Raw genomic sequence first — 19,219 nt, forward strand, 5'->3', positions numbered from 1 at the left:
ATGAATGGAACACACACACACACTGAAGCACACATGACGCTCGCTGTGTTTTTTTTTTCAGCCTTTGCCGCCTCACTATATGAACATGAATGCATGAACTTCATCTCCAGAGCCGCTCTGAGAGTCACTTCAGCAGCATTTCACTTTCATTTGAGAAAAACTAACCTTCATCATAACACAGAAGTTCAAAGATCTTCACTGCAACCCGTCAAGATAAAAGTTTGGTTTAACTTGACAGAACTGTGGTACAGTAGAGTTTAGATACATCTCAATGTAATAATAATACTAAAACACTAATAATAATAATAAATTATTAACAAAACTTAATTTTTTAATGAATAATTTAAAAAAATGTCTTCCATGTTTAAATTTTTTAACAGTAAAGCTCATTGTGCAGAACGTTGTTTGACAAAAAGTTTAATTTCAAATGATTAAAAGATAAATTTATGTTTTATGTCTTAATTTGATTACCAGAAAATACACAACACAGAATTTGTGGGGAAAAAAAAATGTAATCATAGAAATGAAAATTAAAAAGATAATAAATTAAAAGTGTTGTTTTTAAGAATTTAATTAGACATGGTTTTTGATTATTTAAAATTAATTAAGCCATTAAAATTGAGTCCAGAAAACTGAAAACACAGAATTTGGTAAAAAAATAAAATAAAATGGAATTTGAGATTTTAGTTTTTTTATAGAACTTTTCTTTTACACTTAATTTCATTCCAGAAAAGTTTTTAGTTAACTCCGATGTTCCTAAAAATACATAAAAAATGCATTCCTTTCTCTCTCAAATTTTTGGCAGACCTCTTACAACAGTGGTTCTCAACCAGGGGACCATGTCCTATTAGCGGGCCTCAGCAAACCAGCAAACATAAAAACGCTCCCAGTTTCTGTTAATGCAAAGGTTTGAAAACAAGCAGCAGTGTCATATTACCAGTAGAAATATTTTTTGAATATTGTGTCACTTTAAGTCAAATAAAGAGAACAACTGCCATTGAACACTCTTGTGGCCACCTGTGGTTCCTGAACCCCAGTTTAAAAAAAAACAAAAAACCTGATCTAAAGGCCCCGATACACTTCAAGCGGAATCGAAGAAAGAACTGGTGTGACATAATTTTGAACAAAATCAATTGGGAGTCCGAAACAGCGTGCCAAAGCACACTTTCCAGAAAGATATGCTCCTGCTGGTAAACGCCTTCAAACTACCATTGGTCTGTGGCGATGATGTCATAGGTAGGTGTGGCTCTGAGGCTCCGCCTTCTTTGACATGGAAATCATCTCCAGTTTATTTCTTCTGTTGAGTCCGTCGAGGTCGGACATCCATGAATAAAAACATGAACACCCTGAAGAGCTGCTTTATGGAAGGAAATTAAAGGTGGGGTATGTGATTCTCTTTTTTGTCCATTTTTTCTAAATCACTTGAAATCCTATTCCTAACCCACTTACAGCCACTGAGTTAGAAGCACTGAAATGAAAATTAAGCAATTTAATCATCTGTGGAACGGGCAGGACTCGAAAAACTCCAGCCAATAATTTCCAAGACCACCTAGAATCATTGGACAGTAAGTTCGTCAATCAAGCGGTCGTACCATACCCCCTTCCCCCATCCCCCTCCCTCCACATGAATGGGTGGAGTCAGGGCCAGCGTTGGAGGAAAGAAGGTAGGACCATTTCAGTTGTGTATTTTCAAAATCTACCGGCCGTTTTGCAAATCTCATACCCTACCTTTAAGTTGTAATTCTAATTAAAAGAGACACCGACACTGTTTTTCATGTTAGGGGCCTTAAGTAAATTGTTGATAAAGGAAACAGCTGCACTGTCCTAAAGATGTGTGCACAGCATTTTGTTTGCAAAAATAAAAGTTATGGTGTAAAATATCAGAGAAAGCTGGAGTACATTTTGCTGATCAATGCAATTTAGCCAAATAGGACATGTAAGTGGAACAATTCCTAATCTTAAACAGACCCATTAGCTACCTTTAAAATCTGAGAGGACAATGCATATAGGTTAGCATAACCTTAACCCAAAAGATGGGATTAGTTAATGTTTGCAGTGTTGTTCCAGGACAAGTTGTTGATCCTACGTGCTTAAATTCTAAAGAGCCATAACAGTCATGCAGTTCCAGTCGTAGTATCTTCGAAAGCAAGCAAGAAAATTCACAAATTGCATTTCATTCCTTGCTCTGAAGAGAAGTGTCCTGGATAGCACATGCACCCTACGTCATTTATTAGTTACAGGGCTGAGTCACTGGCGTAGACTCAAGCTCCGGGGCAAAAATATCCATTTTAAACACTCAGACCTTCAAACCAGATCGCTCTCAGAATGTGACTTTATTCATCGTGGCATACAGACAAGCTCGGCTCGTGCCAAAACATTTCCATCCGATTCATTTTCATGAATGAGGGTGCATGTGCACTCCCTGTATTCAAATCCCCTCACAATCTTCCTTTATTAATCCTAGACATTAGATTGTTTTCCAGAAACGCTTTCTAACGCGCATACAACAGGAGAATGGAGGCAGGGGGCTTTTGCCTTGCAGGAAGAGATGCACAAAAGCTCTTTTGTCTTTCAGGAGACCATAGGAAATGATGACCCACTTAATAGAACAATTTGGAGCGCTCCTGCATTGTGCGTTAAAAAAGGCCTCCCAGTGCCGAGAGACAAACAATAAACAAAGTCAATGAGGTAGGAAAAGCAAACAGAGCTTGCGAAGGGAAGAAACGTGCGTGCGTGCGTGTGTGTGTGTGTGATGTCGGTCTTCGAGCAGAAGTTTCAGTAATGATGACTTCCATCTGCTGAGATGTGCATTGCAGGAGTAATGAACAAGCCAATCTGGTCACCGACATATAATTGAGGAGCTTGATTTCATCTGCTGTTTGTTTGTTTCCCCCCCTTTTTATTTGCTAAACTCTCAGCTGGTGTTAATTGCGATCAAATTACTATCAAAAGTTGGAAGAAGATCAACTGGGAAAAATGAGCTAGGTTTCCTATAGCTTTCAGTCAGGAGGTTTTAGTCCTAATGGTAAGAAAGAGTATTTCACATAATCTTAATATATCGCTTTAACTCCTGATTAAATGTTATAACTGTATAAATAAAAGATGCTTCCCTCCGCCTCTTCTTCTTCTTCTCCCTGTGTGGGAATGACATCACCCTCTGGCAGAAGCATCGCTGCTATTTACGCCACTAATTAAATATCGTTCAAGTTTATATGAGATCCTTCATCAGAACAGTTTCAGCGAGAGCCGTAATTAAATGCAGTTTATTACAGCTATTCATACTCTAAACTGAAGCAGGACTACATTTTAACATTTTATTTATCCTAGTGATGTAAAGCTAATAGAATGATTTCTGAAGGATCATGTGACACTGAAGACTGGAGTAATGATGCTGAAAAGTCAGCTTTGATCACAGGAATAAATTACATTTGACAATATATAAAGCAGCTATTTTGAATAGTAATAATATTTCAGAATTTTAGGTTTGGTCAAATAAATGCAGTTTTGGAGAGCAGAAAAGACTTCTTTCAAAAACATTAAAAAGGCTGTCAAATTATTCATATACTTCATTGTCAATAAATACCTTGAGGTGGCTTGAAAAACACGCATATGCGTTTATTGTCTTCAAGTGTCATCAGTCAAAACGTTTCTGCTTTTTATTCATCTGCTGCTACAGCGAAATGAGCGAATATCTGGATGTCTTTGTCCATATGAAGGATTTCCTGGAACATCATTAGTTATCACTTCTGCAAATCCGTTTTGGACTTTCTGAGAGAGCGCCCTCCGGCTTCGAGTATCGCCTCATTTTGGATAAGAATAAAATGACAGGTCATGCATAGACTATCTTGTCTCTCTGAATTTAAATCTAGATTTATTCACATTGGCCTCTACGCGAACACACTTGCCCAAAAAAAGTGTATTCTACGCCCATGGAAGTAACCCACATCACCTAGAAGTATTTGGCCGGGGTTTGATGCTCTCACATCCATACTGTAACTTTATCACCTGCGCCAGCACTCTTGAGAGTCTAATGTCCAGTGTTACTCATACGTTATGTCTAACGTAACTTGTATTACAACATGTCACATCACTCATGTGACTAAACCCTGAAGACAGGCGTTTGGATCCGAGTCGGCTCCTCTGATCATTGGTGGCCGACAGTGGTAATGAGTTTGTAGAGACACAGCTGCTCATGGAGGAGTCATATTAAATGAATATCTGTGGCTGGTATGAAGCAGAAAATGACAGTGGAGATGACAGGATGTTGCGGTCAGAAGGCGTCCACCCTACATGTATCAGGTGCCCATTTGCACTCAAATGAGAAACGAGTCCAAGTCTTGTAGGGTGAAGTACGATCAGCCCTGCTTTGATGGATGTGTCTGACAGATTTTCATTCTCTGCATGATGATTGATTCATGTCAGACAGAGTTGTATGTCACCTTCGTTAATTTGTCGATTTGAATGTCAGCTCGGACAAGACACGGTGCAAATTAAAGCACTGATTTTGTTTTTGAGTTTAAAATCTTTCCAGTTTGTGAACATTTTGCTTTGATTTGATTTGATTTTGTTGTTTAGCTGAGGAAAAGTAGGGCACAGAAGGTGATGATGTAGCTGTAGTTTTCACCAAAGTTGTTTCCAACAGTTAATGCCAGCACTTATAAAACATCTTACTCGCTGAACTAGGATGCTTTTTGCACAAATTCCTTAGAGCTTTATTAAAGGCAATACTGTAGAATGAGAATTTAATCATACAACTATAAAATATTACAATTATATATAGAAAATTGAGTGGGTTTACACAGTAACCTCAACACAAGTAAAATGCTGTGGTTTTGGACAATAGCCACTGTGCATATAAAACCAAATCATTTGGCAAAAATGGTGGATTAGAAAATTTGAGATCTTCATAATATACAAGGTGTTATAAAATGAATAAAAAATAATTTAAGTCTAATAAATTGATGAGCCTAATGGACTTCATGCATTTATTTAAAGCTGCAGTCCGTAATATAATGAGCACATCATGAATCCATTTTCCAAACGGTGTTTTTGTCTTATCCTGAATCACTAAGTGTTTATATTCAGAGTATTTATAAATCAGTCAATCTTTTATATTTAATGAATTTCCTCTTTTTACATTTAGAATACCATTTCTGTCATCTGACGCTCACTTACAACTTACTCTCAAGTTAATGTAATTTTTAGCAAATCTCAGAGCAAAAATCTATTTTTTTTTATTCTATACATAATATTGTGATGCCTAACTTGTATCATTCAAATATTTTATTTTATTTTTTAATGTTTTTTTTGTTTTTTTTTTTTAATTTAGACAAATTATAGAATTTTGATATCGGACATTTATTGGCTACTTGCTAAAAATTAATTATAATATTTATCAGCTTATAAAAGCTATATTTGTATCAGTCAAAATTTGAATAATCACTGCATCCATAAGATACACTAAACACAGGTATTGTTATTGTTAACTAAAACTGAAACCAAACAAATTAATTTGAATAAATCTGAAATAAAATTAAATATCAAGTTGAAAAACAAACACAATTGTAAACATAACAAAAATTACAAAAACCTAAAAAAAGAAAATATAAAAATAAAAGATGCTAAAGATATAAGAAATACTATATAAATAATACTGAAATAAAAACTAATCAAAACCAACATGGATTTTAGTTTGATGTTGCTTTTAAAACCGAATGTTTAAAAGAAATTTATTGTCTGGATCTGAACGGGTTAAAGCCGAAGACCATTCAAGACTTTTCTCTACTACATGAATGATCTGCCATCGACAACAGCAATGAAACACTAGCAAAGGGCCCTGACATGATATCATCTTCATATGCATGCGAGTAAATGATATTTCATGCTGAAGCCTTTGCTTTCATGGTTAACGGCACACTGCACTGTCACCATATGGGGAGAAGCAAGCCAAAAGCTCAATCCCAGTTCACCCATGCAATGTTCCAGCCCAGCCACAGCAGCGGGATATAATTAGATTGGAAATTACAGAAAGTTACAGGGAGCTAAATCCCCCATGGATTGCATGGCTATAAATGTCTTGCAAAAGCCAGTGGATGTATCACCATAGCAACAACCCTCTTCTGTATGCTATTTTGAGGGAAGGAGGAGAATGGTGGAGTGGAGGGGGAAAAACGCAAACATAGCTTTTTCAGCGTTGAAAATGATACATTATTCAAATGCCAAAAAAATAAACTTTTCAAAGGAGAACCACTGCGAAATTCTTATGCATGGTTTGACTTCACAAGGACAACATAAGGTCAAAACAATATGGTTGTTGATCTCATTTCATATTTGAAGTAATGCTGGTAATGAATGTCACCACGACTCTTTGAATTTTGAATGATGTTGTGAATTAAACTCAACTGGATATTCCAGCCATTCAAAGGTCAATAATGTTGTTGCAATATAATGTTCCATTCCAGTTGCAATCAACCTCTTTTTTTTTTTTTTTCGCTCTGATTTTGTGTTTTGTTTCGGTTACTATAATGAATAATAAAAAATGTGTGCATAAACTCACTATAGTGCCATGATACTATATGGAGTTCTGTTTTTGTATGAGCAACAGTAATACTCATGCTGACCTTATCTTTCCCTCAGATTATCCCAAATGAGGATCCGCCACCTAACGGTCACCTAAACAACAAAAAGTAGATAACACTGTCCAGATCAAACTGAGCAAAGGACAGGCATAGAGCACACGGTCTGGTCATCTGAGGACCTGCACATCCTGACTGAGTGTGAGTGCGATCTGTTCCTGGATCACACTGGAGTGGATAGTGACAGAAGTTACAGCTTTAATGCTCCTGTTCTTATATTACAATAATAAGGATTCAGAAGCTCCCAATAATCCAATAAAACATTCACTACTAGGCTTAATTAAGAGATATAACCAGTTTAGATGGAAAGGATCTGACTTGCTAAAGACGTTACTAGCTTTACCCATTAACAGACGCAGTACTTTCTTTCCAGCACAGCGCTCCAGCAACCCATAATGAAATGACCCTTCACAATAGATAATGCTTTACAATGAACTCTGTTAGAGAGCTACTACCAATGGCAATTTATCTGTTCAATAAAATACCTTACTCACCTCTTGAGTTGAGACGTCATCTCCGCATCGGTTTTAAACCATTCAAACCCATCAGTTCTCAATGAAAAGCCAAGCCACTGTTGATTCTCATTTTATTAGGAGCTCTTTTACGTTCTCTTTTTGCTAGCAGACTCTCTTCTGTTTAAAAAAAAAAACGTGATTCCCTGGAGTTTGGAGATTTAACTGCTCCGTGTCAACCTTTCTCACTCATTGTAACAACTAACCTACAGTATGCCACTCCCAAACTACACACGTGTGAAAGTATCCGGAGCAACTTTTCTCTATTTACAGATCTGACGAGACACACATGGAAGAGTGACGCATGTACACAATTTCCCTCAAAAACCACCCCGCTAGGTCTAAAATATAAACACTTATAATAATATGTTGTTATTATTTAATATTAATATTAAATATTATAAACAATTTATATGTATATTAATAATTATATAAGTGATAAAATTATATACAATTTAATAATTACACATATTACACCCCATAATTACCCCATAACAACCCCATAATTAATAATGCACATTATTAATCATTATCACATTCATCAGAGTATTGTTCATGTACAAATTGCTATAGATTTGGTTATAGGTTATAGATGTGCTGTGTAAAATTTGAAAGGTCATTTATTTTCCCTCCTCTGGTCTTAGCACATTAATAATTATCAATAATTAAAGTTTAAATAAGAGAAAAAAAATATCAAAACTATAATGATGTGACTAGCGTGTAAGAGCTGTTGGGTCATGAAGAATCTGGTTTGAGTCTTCTCCTGATCCCATTGCCCTCTCTCTCCCTCCTTCAAGTGTCCTGTCACTTCAAATAAGAGCATTGTTTGCCTTATAGTACAAATAACGATTCATTTCAAGATGAGTCAGTCATAAGACATCACAAGAGACTCCATTAAAGTAGAATGAAAGTCTTTCCATAAGTTTGACAAATAGAAAAGAGAAGAGTTTCCAGTAAATTCTGAACATGAATCATGCAGGAAAATGAATCTACACAAAATGAGAGCTAGAGGCCAACAAGAAAAAGAGGAAGGAGATGTCAGATAGAATATAGAGCAATGGCTTTTACTGGTTAGTTAATTAGCTCCTTTCAGCTCTTTTCTATCTACTGCAGCGTCCTGTGAGGTTTATCACTGTCCTTCTTAATGCTCTACAGAAGAGCCCAAGTAAGATCTCCATTCACTGGCGACAGGGCAGTTCATTTGCAGTTGTAATTCCATAATTATGGCAATTAAACTGCTGGGGTACACGGGAGACACAGCCGGCCTCAGTTCGCTACAAATTATCATCTCTCAGAAAGCAGACAATTGTGGTTCAATTGGTTCAGTGAAAACAGTAATTGGTGAAATGGGCCATTGAGAAGCACCGCTGTGGGAACTGCTCTGTGGAGGAGGGAGGATGGAAAGGGCAGTCGCTTACGGATGGTACGGGGCCAGCCTGCGTTGATCAGGGGATACAGCCGTTTGGTGGACTGAAGATGCCATACCAGTACAGTTAATGGGAATGCAGTTGGAGGCATGTGGGGCTGTTTCTCCTTCATTCATGAGAGAGCATGACAAAAATATATATCAGTCAGATGGCCTGTGGTGATGACATCATCACTCACTTGGGACTTTGATGGATCGGCCACCCTAACCGATGCCTCAAGGTCTCTAGGAGAAACTATGCTGATGTAAATGGATAGATGGATGTCCAGGGCTTTGAGCTGCTTTATTATGGACAGCAACGGGCACTCTGGACATCTAAATGCATGTAGACACAGAGCGTGAAGGACGTAGATGGTCACCATCACTATTTTCTTCAATATATAAAGCACTATATTTTAAGTAAACCCACATTAAAGGTACTATGAGGGATTTATGCTATGCCATGCATAAAATGTCCTCACTACCAGACAGATATTACAGCTGTAATCAGAAAATCAGAAAAGATCTCATTCCATGAATTCAGGCCCACTGAATTCGTTTGGTATGTTTGTGAAGAGCGGGGTTTTGTAGAGACGATATGTGGGGAAGGGTTTTTTTCAGTATAAGCAGTTATTAATGGAAGTATATTTCGGAGTAAAAAATTGTCACGGTTCATGGATCCACGTGTTCATTCCCGCTCTTTGTATTGTGTTCTGCAGCTGGTCTGATCAGATCAGATTGACGGCACCTGTCGCTTGTTCCTGGCACCTTTATCTATCCTACGTTTGCTGTGTTCAGTGTCAGATCATTCTGCTAGTCATGTCTCGTTGTTTCACCAGTTTTCCAGCTCTCTGTTCCTGTGTTTGCTCCCTGCTGTGTTTGGATTACAGCCTGGCTGTGAGTGAACTATTACTGCGCCAGTGGCCTAGCCAGTTTGGACTCTTCGTTCCTCTGCTCTCCAGTCCATTGCAGTTCCCTCGCTACCAAGGCCTGCCAAGGACTTCTCCTGTGCCAGAAAAACTGGACAGCTCTGCTTGCTCTAGTTTTCTGTTTAGTTTAATAAACTTATTTCACTCGCCTTTGGATCCTTGCCTCTTTTGTTCCTGACATAACGATCTGATCCTACATGGATCCAGAGAGCATCTTGGAGTTAAGAGACATTTTATCAAGCAGTAATGCACAGATGGAACATCAAGTTGAACAGATCCTGGCTACGGGTCACGCTGTTTAGGCCTTGGTAGTGCAGGTATTGGTATAAACATCCCGTGTTGTTCCACCCCAGAACCCTGCCTCTCGCGTCAGCAAACCACGACTGCCATTCATTTCTAGCCAAGTGTTCCCTGTACATTGCTCCTCAGCCATCATCTTTTCCCACGGAGGAATCCAGAGTGGCCTTTGTTATTACTCTGTTGTCCTGTCGGGCTGCGCTCTGGGGCACTGCGTTTTGGGAGCAGAAACACCTGTGCTGCTCATTGTTTCAGTCATTTAGTGATGAACTCAAGAAGGTATTTGATCAGGCGGTTTCCCCAGAGAAGTGGTGCGAGTTCTGGTGGACCTGCGGCAAGGTAACAGATCAGTTGCTGATTACTCCATCGAATTTCGGACACTAGCAGCAGAATGTAACTGGAACGTTGAGGTGCAATGGGACATGTTCATGCATTGGCTAGCCGACCGTATCCTGAACGAGATCTACGCACTGGAATTACCCACAGCTCTTGATTCTCTGATTGATTCCTCATTCGATCCTGAGCCCACGCAGGTAGGCAGAGCTCATCTGTCCCAGGAGGAGAAGGAGAGACGTCTGATTCAAGGATTCTGCTTATATTGTGGAGGTGGCGGGACACATCGCCGCTGAATGCCCAGTAAAAGCCAAAGTCCGTCAGTAGGGAAGAGGTTACTGACAGGCAGTCTTGCTTTTGGAAAAACCTCCCTTGTCGCCACTCTCCTCCCGGTTAGACTGCAACGGGCTGGATCATATCATGCTTGTCAAGCATTAGTGAACTCAGGAGCTGAGGAGAATTTTTTGGACCTCAATCTTGCCCGCAAACTCAAGATACGCCCTGGGTGGTCAGTCTCTCCCGTCCATCAACCATACTACAGGGCCAGTGAGTCTCATAACTTCGGGTAATCACACAGAGATTTGTTTCCTTATAATAGATTCTCCTATGGCTCCTGTTGTCCTTGGTCATCCCTGGCTCTCGCTTCACAACCCAGTGCCCAGTGAGTACCCGGACCTGAAAAAAGTGTTCAGTAAGTCTCGAGCTGCTTCGCTCCCTCTGCATCATCCCTACAACTGTGTATAGATATATTGCCAGGTATGTCTCTGCCTAAGGGCAGATTATACTTGCTTTCCGCTCAGCAAAGGGAGTCCATGGAAAACATACATTTCTGATTCACAGGCAGCCAAGATCATCCACCCTTCGTCTTCCCTTGCAGGTGAGGTTTTCTTCTTTGTGGAAAAGAAGGATGGTTCCCTGTGGTCTTGTATTGACTAAAGGGGGCTGAATAGCATCACAGTAAATATTACCTATCCTTTACCGTTGAAGTCTTCAGCCTTCAAACGACTGCAGGGGTCTTCTTTTTTCATAAAGTTGGAACCTCGGAACACCTATCATTTGGACAGCATAAGAGAGGGGGATGAGTGGAAGACTGCCTTTAATACCCTCAGGGGGCACTTGAATATCTTGTTATGCCGTTCGGGCTTTTCAGCTCCCCTGCTGTCTTCCAAGCACTACGTACAACGACGTACTGAGAGACATGGTTGATCAATTCATACACTGTATGTCTACCTGGATACATATTGCTGTTTTCTTTGTCTCTCCAGGAACATGTCAGGTGAGTGCTTCAGTGGCTGCTAGAGAATGGGCTTTTTGTCAAGGCGGAGAAATTCATTTTTCATGCACAGTCTGTTCCCTTTTTGGCGTACGTTGTGTTGTCCGAGGGAGTTCGCATGGATCCCGCAAAGATTCTGGCTGTGGTAAATTGGCCAACTCCAGATTACCGCAAGGCCTTGCAGAGGTGTCTGGGCTTTGCCAATTTTCGCATTCGCTCCTTTGACAGCCTTGACCTCCACCAAAACAGCTTTCAGGTGGTCCAAACTCAAGAGGTGCTGCGCTTTCCAAACTCAAGAGCCGCTTCGTTTCAGCTCCCATTCTTGTTGTCCCTGACCCTTCTCGTCAGTTTGTGGTGGAGGTCGACACATCAGAGGTTGTGGTTGGCGCGGTTCTTTCCCAGCGTTCTTTTGCGGACGACAAGATGCATCCTTGTGCGTATTTTTCTCATCAGTTGTCCCCTGCTGAACGCAATTATGACATTGGTAAAAGAGAGTTGCTGGCAGTCAAGCTTGCCTTGGAGGAATGGCGTCATTGGACCGACCACAAGAATCTTGTATACATCAGATACGCCAAAAGGTTAAACTCCAGGCAGGCTTGTTTGGCTTTATTTTTCAGTCGTTTGTATTTTTCCATCTCTTACCGTCCGGAGTTCCAAGAACATCAAACCCAATGCCTTATCTCGTGTTTTTGACCAATCTGTGCGCCCGCACTCTCCCGAGCCCATCCTGCCACAGAGTATGGTGGTTTCGATGGTGACTTGGGAGATCGAGTCGAAGGTTCGTACAGCCTTACAAGAGGCAAAGCCTCTGCCCGAATGCCCATCGAATAATTTATTTGTGCCTGAGAGTTTGCGGTCCTACGTCATTCGATGGGGACATTGCTCCAAGGTGGCTTGTCATCCAGGGATCAGTCGAACTTTGTTTCTCATTAAACAACAGTTCTGGTGGTTATCTATGGCTCATGACATGCGTCGTTTTGTATTGGCCTGCTCTGTCTACGCCAGTTGTAAGACTTCCAATCGACCCCCTGCGGGACTCCTTCAACTGCTGTCGGTTCCTTCGAGACCCTGGTCCCACATTGGTCTAGATTTTGTTATAGCCCTGTCTTCCTCGCAGGGTAACACAGTAGATTTGACAGTGGTGGACCAGTTCTCGAAGGAAGCCCATTTCATTCCTTTGCATTTTTTGCATTCATGGCCTCCCGGTGGATGTGGTTTCTGACAGGGGGCCCCAGTTCGTCTCCAAATACTGGAAGTAATTTTGTCATTTATTGGGGGCGAATGTTGGTCTTTCTTCTGGTTTCCATCCTCAGAGTAAAAGCCAGACGGAGAGGGCCAACCAAGATTTGGAGCGCATGTTACAATGTTTGGTTACACAGAACCCGTCCTTGAGTACACACATAACTCATTACCAGCGTCATCCACGGGCTTGTCTCCATTTGAGTGTAGCGTAGGGTACCAGTCACCACTTTTTCCAAGTATGGAATTCGAAGTCGCGGTTCCCTCTGCCCACGCCTTTGTCAAGAGGCATCTGGAGGAGGGCCAGACAGACCCTGTGAGATAATGCTGACAGAATTGTGAGATAATGCTGCAATTACAAAAAGGTTAAATATTGAGAAACATAAAGACACAATTACAAGAAAAAAAATTCATTGTAGGAAATAAAGTCAGTGAGAAGTAGTAAATATGTTACAGTTGGAAGAAATAAAGTAACAATTTTGATATATGAAGTTATAATTAAAAGAAATATTCATAATTAGTTATAATTAGAAGAAATATTCACCATTATAAAAATTTTTTTCCGCAATTGTTAGAAATAAAGTTGCAGTTACAAAAAACATTGTATCAGTTGTGAGAGTGCTGCAACAACAAAAAAAGTTGAAATATAAGAGAGGTCTCTCTCCAGTTAACAAAATGTTAGCAAAACAACTGAAATTACTTTACTGAAATTACTACAGTTATATAGATTTAACAGCCTAGATCTCAAAGCTGCATGGCGAATTCTATTAGTGTTGGCTGACAGAGACTGTCCGCTGTTGGTGTTCATGTGTAAATCATCTTAGAAGTTTAAAGTCTGTACAAACAGAGATTCTTCATTCATCAACAAAAGCATGCTTGTAAGATCCACTGGCAAACTTAACCATAGATGAAAGTGCTTGCATGTGTGTACGAGCGTGAAGAACACATACCTTTGCACCCATATACCCTGTCAAAAACATCACACGTGGCTGCCATGGCAACTGGGTTAGCAATGGAGAAGGTCACAAGTGAGACAAGAATTAGATATTCATCTACCCATTAGAGCCGTCAGTCATGTGAGCCGGTGTCTTCTGCTTCAGTTATCTGATGGATAGGTAATACAGTTTGCATGAGTAAAATTACAATAATATTACAAACAGTCCTTTTTTATTTAGACTCAATTAATACAGCTTCTTAAAAAGTTCACTTAAAAAATGCTGTACTTACTTTAGTCATTTATACTCACCCTTTTACTCACTAAATGTTTTTGTTACATACCATGAAAGTTGAAAGTTGACACCCTTCACTACAGACTTGCTTTCCGCTCACTGATCTCTATATATAGATTGTAGATACATTATATTGTCTATAATATAGATAATATTATATGCGGATTATGTGGATGCTGAATTGAGCTCTCTTTCATGTCTTGCACTTGAACAGACAAATTCACACAAAATTACATTAAAAAAAATGCCGGTTTCGGTGAGTATCCTAGTAAACATAGTCCGTTATATCTTAAATGAACATAAACAGTTGATAAATAAAACGCATGTGTAACAGAAGTGCTGTACGTTAACTTTTTTTGCACATAGCACTGGTGCTACAGAGGTTGAAAGTTTTGTAAACTTTAGTTCGTTTTCTAACTTTGGTTGGTGTGTAATATTGCTGTTTGAGCATAAACAACATCTGCAAAGTTACGACATTCAAAGTTCAAAGCAAAGGGAGATATTTTCTTTTACAGAAAAAACAACAAACTGCTGATAGGGACTACACAAGCTTCCTCCCGGGTTAGTGACATCACAAACCCCAAAATTTACATAATTCATAATTTACAAAGCTCTCAAAAGTTTGCTTTGCAAACAAGGGCTCTATTTGGTTCTGCTAAGAATGAGCTGTTGAAGCTCCGCCCTCCGCAGCTCATTTGCATTTGAAGAGCACACACACAAAACGACGCGTTTTTGCTCACCCTCAAAAAAGGACAATTTTAACATGCTATAAAAAATTATCTGTGGGGTATTTTTAGCTAAAATTTCACATACACACTCTGGGGACATCAGAGACTTATTTTACATCTTGTAAAAAGGGGCATTATACCACCCCTTTAAATGTTAATCAAACAAAAATCACTCACTGCTCTTGACTGAATAACGTTTGTAACTTTAATTAATTTATCTTATTACTTGTCTTTAACAATATTTAAATTTTATATGAGTTATTTTATTTATTTATTTATTTTTTGGTAGTTTTGAAGCTTGACAAGTCCTGGTCATCATTCATTGAAAAGAGCAGTGTGAACATTATGCAAAACTTTTTATTGAAAAAAAGCACACCCTGGTTCCATTTTGGAATATAAGACCCACTTTTCAGTTCAATTCCAGATGAATAAACAGAAGTAAAATGGTTTGCATGTGATGTTTCATGGTGATTTTAGGGATTAGTTCGCCCCACAATAATTTCTATTAGAATAAGACTTTTGTTCGTCTTTGAAACACAAATGCAGATATTTTCTGAGATTTTTGTCCTCCACTGAAAGTCCATTCCAGACATTATAAATCCACAAATCCACAAAAGATGATCCAAATATCTTCTTTTGTGTTTTTAAGACTAACAAAAGTCTTATGGGTTTGGAATAACATGATGAGGTTGAGGAAATAACAGAATTTTCACCTTAGATGAACTATCCCTTTAAGAGAAAACTATGGTTTCTATCACTCCAGGCTTTTACAGAAGGAAACTTAGCTCCTGAGATTCCCTCATTAAGTTATTAATTGGGTCGAGCTGTATTCCTTTCCCAAAGTATCTAAAGCAAGAAGAAACAAAGCAGCACAATAACAATCACAGTGGTCTGAAAATCTAAAAGCGTTCCTGAGACATTGTATTATGGATTCATAATCATCATCATTAAACCGACGGAAAACAATCCTGTTAGGTGACCACTGGTGTCACGCTGAATTTGAGTGACTGTGATTAAGCTTTGAACTAAGACATGGAACACACACATCATTAGCACTAGAAGGCACGTAATTGCTGAGGTTTGCTGACGGTAGACGTTTCAGCGCGTTCATCAAAAGCTTGTGATCTTCCGCATCCAGCTCTCCCTTCCATGTCACTGAGCTGGTGAGATCTGGAGGCAAATTAGCAGATGTTATTGATTTCTCTCAGACCAATTAACCCAGACTCCACAGAACTGACACAGATCCTCACGGATGGAGAGGGTTCATTCACTCTGGGGCTCACACCGCGATCTCTCTTTGGTTATTCACACACTGTCTCCAACATAGTATTGATTCTACACTAATCAAAAACTTCTAGAGCTTTCAGGAGAACGACACCAGACCAATGAATTCTTCATAAAGAGAGATTGATTTTATGACACAGCAATCTTATTTTTCCTCCTGCTTTGAAAGCATTAGCGGTATTAACGGTATCCTCCCAACGAACCCAAGTAATTATAAATCCTGGGACTGAAGCTCAAGCATGAGAGTCTGTGAGAACCTTTCTTGCTTCACTCACCCGGCCCAAACTATGAGCTACCGGTTAGTACGACGTTTTAAAAAGAAATGAATACTTTTATTCAGCAAGGATGCATTCAATTGTTCAAAAGTAAAAGATCTTTTGAGCTTTCTATTCATCAAAAAATTCTCTCTCAAAATTAATCACAATTTTTACTAAAATATTAAGCAGCACAACTGTTTTGAACATTGATAATAATAAGAATAGTTTCTTGAGCAGCAAATCATCATATTATAATGATTTCTCATGTGACACTGAAGACTGGAATAATGTTGCTGAAAATACAGCTTTGATCACAGGAATAAATTACATTTTAAAATATATTCAAACAGAAAACAGTTACTGTAAATTGTAATAATATTTCACAATACCACTGTTTTTATTGTATTGATCAAATAAATGCAGTCTTGGTGAGCAGATAAGACTTCTCCCAAAAGCATCTTAAACCCAAAATTTTAAACTGTAGAGTAAAATATAAAAGCATCATAATTCTTCTATTAACCACCTGAAGACAGTTTAACCCTTCATATCTCAGTCTGCTCTACTACAGTGTGAAATTGTTTAAATGTCTTTGTTAGCTCAAGCTGACCTAATTACAGATGGAAGCAACCGCTTTCGAACATTTTCTTAGATGTATATTTTATATTCATACTGAGTAATTTCATGTTCTGCTTATAATTTGTTTTCAGATGTTTCAGTGGGCTCCCCTCAGGCAAGATAAAGCTTAATAACAGTAAAGATAAATATTAGGACCTAAAGAGTGGCTAATTTGTCATGATGTTCATTTTGCTTGTACGTGATATATACAGACCCTTTCCAAAAAATTTGAATATCATGGAAAAGTTTATTTATTTACATAATTCCATTCAAAACGTTAAACTTCCATAGATTATAGATTCAGGGCCCACAACTTAAACGATTTCAAGTATTTAGTTGTTTATTTGTACATAATTTGGGCTTCCAGCTCATAAAACCCACGAAAACAGGATTTCAAAAAATTAGAATATTACATGAAATCACACAGTAATTACACAGTGATACCATGGTCATTGAACCAGGTTTTGGTTCTTTTGGCAGTGTGGGCAGGTGCAAATCCTGCTGGAAAATGAAGGAAGCATGAAGTGCTCTGAAAATGTCCTGGTAGATGGCTGCGTTGACTCTGGATTTAATAAAGCACAGTGGACCAAAGTCCTCTTTTCTGATGAGAGCAAATTTTGCATCTCATTTGGAAACCAAGGTCCCAGAGTCTGGAGGAAGAATGGAGAGGCACACGATCCAAGATGCTTGAAGTCCAGTGTGAAGTTTCCACAGTCTGTGTTGGTTTGGGGAGCCATGTCATCGGCTGGTGTTGGTCCACTGTGCTGTCCACTCAACGCAGCCGTCTACCAGGACATTTTCAGAGCACTTCATGCTTCCTTCAGCAGACAAGCTTTATGGAGATGCTGACTTCATTTTCCAGCAGGATTTGCACCTGCCCACACTGCCAAAAGAACCAAAACCTGGTTCAATGACCATGGTATCACTGTGTAATTACTGTGTGATTTCATGTAATATTCTAATTTTTTGAAATCCTGTTTTTGTGGGTTTTATGAGCTGGAAGCCCAAATTATGTACAAATAAACAACTAAATACTTGAAATCGTTTAAGTTGTGGGCCCTGAATCTATAATCTATGGAAGTTTAATGTTTTGTTTTAAACTTTTCCATGATATTCTAATTTTTTGGAAAGGGTCTGTATATTAAAATTGACATATTAACAATACTATTTTTGTCTATTATATAGGTCTATTTACAGTATAACAATATTTCACTGTTGTTTACAAAAAATAACTATGCAGGAGCCATGTATGGAAAGCCGGCTCATGATCCACCATTAGCAACAACAAAATGAGATTGCTCACTGTTTGCTGTGTTCAGTCTCATTGTTCTGACAAACTTTTGGCCTAAACGTAGGATGGGGGCGATTAGGGTGATTTGATTTTATCCGTTGGGAATTGACTGGATTGTGAAACATAGGCGTTCCATTCCATTCCAGCACGGACCAGATCTCCCGAACCACCGCCAGCATCCACTGGCCGAAACTTAAGTGGCCTTGGAAACATCGACCAAGTGGATTTTTTGAGACAAAACAAATTGTATTTGTGTCTATGATGATTGAGTTGCATGATATTGTAAACAATTGTCTAAAACAATGTAGCAAAAATCATTGTATATTATAATCATTTTATCATAATATACATTGCACATTACCTAATTTCTCAGAGTCTGAAAACAGTTTGTTTAAAGATTCAGTCTCTCTGAACCCCTCTTTTCAGACAGCCTGCTCTGCTCTGATTGGATGGCACAGTCCGTTGTGATTGGGCTACTCTGCTCTTATTGGATAGCACATGCAGTCTATTGTGATTGGGCTACTCTGCTCCGATTGGATGGCACAGTCTGTTGTGATTGGTCTACCGCTTGAAGCGTGTGTCAGAAAGAAACACCTAAATCTAAATTTCATCTGCGGAAGCTTCCTCGGAAGAACTTGATACACAGTGATTATGAACAGTAACAATGGCGTTGGTTTTACTGTATCAGTTCAAGCTGGAAGTGTTTGCAAAGTAGATTTGCTTTCACAGCACAGAAAACAGCGTATTCTTGACATATTGACAACATGAACCAAACTCTTTCAGGCCTCAGCTACTACTGCAGTGTTTGAGGGTCAAAGTAGACGTTGTTTGCGGGCAGCCAATGAAGACCACAGGCTGGCATTATGCAAATATGTGACAAACCTACATAGGTTTGTAAATTGTAACAGCAAGTAAGCCTGGAATTGCTGACAACTCCTTTCAGCAGCTCAGGATCAGTTCTTTATTTTAGGAGACAATAACTTCATTTGATGGCACTTTTATCTTTGAAACTTTGCAGACTTTTTACATTCACAAACAGCTATATCACACACTACATGAAAAGTAATATTTGAAAAAGCATATTAGGGGTACTTTAAATTTGGTCAGTCCAACTGAGTAGAACAGCCAGGCATCAACTACAGGGGGTTAAAGGGATAGTTCACCCAAAAATGAAAATTCTGTCATTATTTAC

This window comes from Abramis brama (assembly GCF_963993115.1).
Source record: "Abramis brama genome assembly, chromosome: 18".
Taxonomy (NCBI): Eukaryota; Metazoa; Chordata; class Actinopteri; order Cypriniformes; family Leuciscidae; genus Abramis; species Abramis brama.